Here is a 6,674-nt window from a genome sequence, read left to right as displayed (position 1 = left end):
AGAATTATAACGCATTCACTGCATTAGGAAAACACTTCAGTTCTATTGACGTCTTTCAGGGACGTTAATCTAAACATTTCCTTGAATATTCTGTGATTTATTTATTTCTTTTTAATCTTTTGAAGTAAACATCTCTACAAAGTTTCTATTTGAAAACCCCGGCTCATAAAAGATTTGTCCTTTTCTTTGTTGGGAACACTTTCTTAACTGTTATTGACCGTTAAACTCTGTCTCAGTGTCTTACAGGAATTGATGATCCACCATGGCTACGTTTCGCTTCGGGCAGCACATCATAAAGTCCTCGGCTGTGTTTTTGAAGACGGAGTTGTCCTTCGCCCTAGTCAACCGAAAGCCGGTCGTACCTGGTCGTATCCTTTTCAGGTTTACCGTAGCGACTGGGGTTTTTACTCTGAGGTGAATCAAGAGCAGGTAGGATCTTCTTTTTTTTCCCTCTCTGTTTACCGTATCGTGTTCTCTGAAGAGCAGTTCTGCTGATTCCTGCTGTTGCTCGGCAACAGTTTGCGCTTTGTTAAGTTTGGCCTGACCTTAGCATTAGGCCATATCAGCAGATGTTTACCATACATCCCAGAAGAACAAGGCATTTCTGGGTAGAAGCCTCTTGGTTCTGATGTTTCTGAAATTAGCTGAAGACAAATTGCTTCCAAGTACTGGTGATACATCACGAGTCTGTGAATTTTTACATTTTCAGCTTAATTAGTCGGCGTATTTTGAATCTGTAATGGAATTATATGATGATAATTATACCATGGTGATTATTATAAGATGAGACCATTTCCTGTAATTCCAAAAAAAAAAAAAAGAAATAGAAAGAGAATACACATATGGTGTTATATATAGGTCAAAAGTTGGTGCAAAATTAATGACGATCATTTAAAACAAAACCTGTATGATTCATCAACTTTTTTTGTTTATATCCTCTAAAGAAATCATTGTATTTTCCAGGATCAGAGTAACCACCTGTCCATATGATGAAAATTGTTATAAATTGGAATAAGCTTTGAATGACACAACAGAACAGTGTGGATTTGGTAGAAACACAAGTCTTGTGCTTAGACAAGTCTTGTCACTTAACAGAAATAATGTCCAGTATAGAACATAAAGTCATGCTGCAGTGGAAACAAATGAATATTGTGTCTGACTCTCATGAGCTTGAAGGACTGCATCCATACATCTCTGCAGGGACTTAAATAACTTATTAATAAAGTCATCTGGAATGGCAAAGAAACCATTCTTGCTGGACTCCCAAAGATTCTTTGGATTCATCTTTAATGCTGTCACCGTACCTTGTGTTCTCACTCTCTCCTCCAGTTCTATGTTACAGATTACCTTCTGTTAACTCCTTTTACTCTCAGTCACGAAGTCACAGGTCATTTGAGCTGATTCACTCCACCTGTTTCTCATCTCTTTTTTCTTAGTTATAGCATGTCATTTCCCTTAGTGTTAGTCAGTCTTTTGTCCGGGGTGTGTGCGTATATCGTTCTGTTACTCACCCCATATTTGTGTACAGGGCTGCCAGTGAACGAGTATCCCGTTTTTTTGGACTGTTTCCATGGCACTTCCCCGGCACTCAGCCGACTGGGTTTTCTTTGTTTGCAAAGACTTTCTCCTCAATAAATACTTTGTGTTCTGCACTTGAGTTCACTCCTTCTTCTACCCGTGACAAATGCCTCCTCCTTCATCTTACCCTAGACATGCTCAATAATGTGCATGTCTGGTGACTGGGCTGGCCAATCCTAAAGTACATTGACCTTCTTTGCTTTCAGAAACTTTGATGTGGAAGCTGGAGTATGAGAAGGAATTTGAACAAGAGTTTGCCCTCTCCTGTGGTTTGTGATGTAATGGGCAGCATTAATGTATTGATACCTCAGGCTGTTGATGTTGCCATCCACTCTGCAGATCTCTCGCATGCTCCCATACCGAATGCAATACCAAATCATGATTTCTTTCTTCACTAAACTTGGTTAATCTTGGGTCCATGCTGGTTCCAATAGGTCTTCTGCAGTATTTGTAATGACCGGGATGCAGTTCAACCAGCCTGATCTCATGAGAAAACATAAGTATTTTACGTTTTGCCAGTTTAGTTCGTGTTTGCGAGTTCAGTCGTACGAAATGGTACGATTTTAAAAAGGAAGCGTGGCACCTAACCCCACCCCTAACCCCAACCGTCATTGGGGGATGAGCAAATCATACTAAATTGTAGGAATTAGATCGTACGAATTCATACGAATTAGCCACTAAATGAAAAAGTTACGAATTGCCGTGAGATTGTGTTGGTTAAACAGATGATTCATCAGAAAAATCGACTTTCTGCCACTTTTCCAAATGATCAACTAGAAGTCAAGTTATTATTTGTTGCTCTTACCACTGGATTTAATGACAACACTTTTTGTCGGGTAGTGTATGTTTGATTGCAGTGGGTCAAATGAACACTGGGGCAGTTTGATGCCACATACTTGTTCATTTTCCTGCTAATAATATTTAGTGGGACACATTATCAATAAATAAAGTAGCATTTGCATTCAGTTCTTTACACAACACCAAGTGAATACCACAAAAACAAATTAATAGTGTCTATGATTTGTAATGGAATACGTTTGCCTCACCTATCTTACTCTGTATGGCTAACTTTTCTAGCATGGTCAGGTTGCTCGGTAGCTCACCTTGTACAGAGAATTATTTGTAATGCAAAGTGCTCACGTTTGAGTCTGGTGAAGCACAGTTTATCTAAAGACATACTGTAAAATCATGGTAAATGCACATGGTTTTTGAAATAGTGTTTGAAAACACTATTGGTTGGATTTAGGCAATGATTTATGTCACTTTTGTTTGCTTTGTGATCTGTGACAAGCCCTGCATTCTTATAGATGTGTACAAGAAGGACATACAACAAAGCAATCTATAAATTTTGAATTGCCTAGAGTGCACTCTAATGGATTTGACATCTGAAATGTACCACAAAATGTACCAGGAGTAATGTATTTTACGTTTTGTAAAAATGCAGGCTGAGGAAAATATTTACAATTAGCCGGGGCTGTAAATTTATGTGCAATATGTGACAATTTCAGATTTGCAAAATTGTAGACAGCAGCCTATAGTGGATTTGACATCTCATTTGTGCAACAAAATGTAGCCGGAGTAACACATTTAACATTTAGGAGAAATCAAAATTAAACTGTATATGTGCTGTATGTGACACACTGTGCTAAATGTTTACACCCAAACTAAACGTTGCAGGTTTGAATCTTGTGTTGACAGTTGACATTAAAGTTAATCACAGCTGCATACTAATCTTTCAACCTCTTCTTTTGCAAGTAAATAGTGTGGGTTTGATTCTTTCATGAGATAACTTTATAAAAGTGTATAATGTTCTGTCACTTTGATTACTTTAGTTTCCATATAAGTATAGACTTATGCAAAGGCACTTCAGCTCGTTAAGTGGGGTCATGTTTTTATCTCAGCAAAGTCTTCGAGAACTTGACAACTCCTATTCCTATACTCCAAGTATGCTTCAATTCTGGAGAACATAAAATATATATGAAAAGTATGAACATGAAAAGTATGGGCATGCACAGCACTCAATACTTAGTTAGGGCTGCTTTTGCCTGAATTAATGCAGCAATGCGGCGTGGCATGGAGTCGATCAGTCTGTGTTATTCACTGCTCATGTGTTATAAGAGCCCAGATTGTTCTGATAGTGGCCTTCAGCTCTTCTGTATTGTTGGGTCTGGCATATCGCGTCTTACTCTTCACAATACCCCATACCTTTTCTATAAGGCTAAGGTCAGGCTGGTTTGCTGGCCAATTAAGAACAGGGATAACTGGTAGCTTTTTGCTGGTGTCAAGTCCTGTTGGAAAATTAAATCTGCATTTTCATAAAGTTGGTCAGTAGCAGGAAGCATGAAGTGCTCTAAAACGTCCTGATATGAAGTTGCATTGACCTTGAACCTCAGAAAACACTGTGGAGCAACACTATTAGATGACATGGCACCCCAAACTATCACTGTTGAAACTTTATATTGGACCTCAAGCAATGTGGATTGTGTGCCTCTTCTCTCTTCCTCCTGAGACCCTGATTTCCAATGGAAATGCCAAATTTATGCTTATCAGAAAACATAACTTTGAAGCACATAGCAGCAGCCCAGATGCGTCTGATGCTGTCTATTTTTCAAGAGTGGCTTGACATAAGGAATGTGACAGCTGAAACCCATGTCTTGTATACGTGTATGCATTGAAGCACTGACTTCAGCGGCAGTCCACTCCTTGTGAATCTCCCCCACATTTTTTTAATGGGTTTTGTTTCACAATTCTCTCCAGGGTGCGGTTATCACTATTGCTTGTACACTTTTTTTGGCCTCTCAATTAATGTGCTTGGACACAGAGCTCTGTGAACAGCCAGCCTCTTTTGCAATGATCTTTTGTGTCTTGCCTGCCTTGTGCAAGGTGTCAATTGTCGTCTTTTGGATTGTCAAATTAATTGTTTTCCTTCATGATTGTGTCAACTAAAGCAGGGGTTCCCAAACTTTTCAGCCCGTGACCTCCAAAATAACAATGCCAGCGACTCGCAACCCCCAATATCTTCTGAGGTGGTTATAAATACAGAAACCTTGTGTGCAATGGCGCACACACAAACCAACAGACCCAAGTCTATTCTTCGTAGAATTTTTTAAATGTCTGTCAGTGCTGTAAATTTAGAAAGTTTAACCCAGTGTTAAAAAATGAATTTGCTGCATCTGACGCTATTGCTGTGTCTTTAATATAATATAATTACCCCAGGGGTCGCAATCCAATAGACCTAGTAACTATAAACTACTATAGTAACTATATAAAGTAGTATATAGTAACTATAAACAACTATTTTTTTTTTCTTTTTAGTAGGTTATGGATAAAATATGGTAATTCTTATGGTCCTATGGAAATCTAATTCAAATCCAATCAAATTACACAAGTTTAAAATGTAATTCGTTACATTACTGTATTCTCTAAAAATGTTATTAGACTACAGTAAAGTGTTGTTGTGGAATGTGTTTCACCCAACTTTCTTTGTTCTGTTTTTTTTTTTTTTATTAAATGTTGCTGACACAATTGTACTTCTTTTCCTCAGTTGCATGCAAACACGAAAAAAGCTAACGTTGTGAATCATCAGATGCTCCTTAATAACCCCCCACCCCCTCCCTTTTTTTACTTATTTATTTTTTTTTACACTTTTCCGCAAAATCAAAGTGGATACTTTTTATATCTATTAATCTTAGTGCCCAACCTACGAATGCAAACCTTGCATATATTTGCATGATTTCCATTGCTGATTTGTTTGAATAATGTCCTTATTCTCCTTTCGAATAGCAATAAGTCCTTGGCTTTGCAGCAAAAAGATCTTCGAGTGCTGTTCTGTCTTACGTAAGCCGCTATGTTTAGATTAACTCATGATGGGAAGCCATTTTTCACAGCATTATAGGCCACTGCAGCACAATCCTAAAATCTGATGAGAGGCTGCGGTGTTTGGAGGGCATACGCAATACATTAGCATTATTTAATTGTTACTCTCGCAGCCTAAGTGGCGTGAAACATTACAGCACTTCCAGAAAGTTGTGGTCCCAGGAGAGCTAAAGGACAACGCTGATGTTGTGTTGAAGAGAAGTTATTTTTGATTCTTTGATCTGATGTAAAAATAAGTTCAGACTCTATCCAAACTGCTGAGTTCGAGGTTTAGATGATAGAGAATAGATAATGTCTGCGGCGTTATTTTCAAATCAGTAGCTTTATTTCCACCATAGATTTATGACGTATGCGCAAAACTGGAATATCCTACAAAACATTCGTGAATAAAGAAGTTTTTTCATCTACTGAGTCAAAGAAACTGAAAATTGTAACAAAAATCATAACTTGAATTATAAGACCTTGATCTTTGCTCTTTTAATATCGAATATTTCAACTCTACTGTTTAACAAAGTGACTTTTACTTTTATTTACGGAAAATGTACTGGTGGTTTATTAAAGTTTTTGTAGCATAATATACAACACCAATGCAGACCATATCTCACTTTAAACTATATGAAAAATGTTAATAAAAGTAACCTTTTCAAACTTTTCAAGTTTAAAAATTGTTGGAAGAATGATCAAGGTCCCGCAATGAAATTCAAAAGCATAAATAATTAAGGAAAAAAAAAATGAAACTTGATTCACAAAATTAACGAACTTTTTTTACAGCTTAATGAATAAATGAAATTAGCTGCGTTGGAATGAGACACTGTGGTCCATTTTCTTCATTCATTCATTCATTCTTTCATTCATTTTCATCCATTTTTCTGGTGCTGGGTTACTGGGGCAGCAGTTTCAGGAGAGAACCCCAGATTTACCTCAAAATATATTTGGGAGCATATGTGCGAATAAAATCAATGTCCGACCAGTTTTCACAGCAAAATGTTCAAATGTTAAGCATCTTTGCACCTAACATCAACAAACACAGCGCTCAGGAAAGGTTGACCTGTCAACTTGCTGTAGTAAACAAAGCCCGCATTACTTGCCCCACCTTCAAGCTCTTATTATTGGCTCACTGTGCTAGAACACAAAACAAATAGATTGGGTAATATTAGCGGTCAATCACTTAATTCGATGACAGGGAGCTACAGTCACGAAAATGTAAAGATCTGGATCAT

At 37.6% G+C, this 6,674-nt stretch overlaps 1 pseudogene; it reads left to right on the top strand.

Annotated features, from left to right (window-relative positions):
• Positions 1–259: 259 nt before the first annotated feature.
• The window catches only part of LOC137490698 (bis(5'-adenosyl)-triphosphatase-like), a 322,802-nt pseudogene continuing 316,387 nt past the window's right edge, over positions 260–6,674 (top strand).

The sequence above is a fragment of the Danio rerio genome, chromosome 11, assembly GCF_049306965.1.
Source record: "Danio rerio strain Tuebingen ecotype United States chromosome 11, GRCz12tu, whole genome shotgun sequence".
Classification (NCBI taxonomy): Eukaryota; Metazoa; Chordata; class Actinopteri; order Cypriniformes; family Danionidae; genus Danio; species Danio rerio.
The sequence above is the reverse complement of the archived record's forward strand: the minus strand, read 5'-3'. Positions and strand labels throughout refer to the sequence as shown.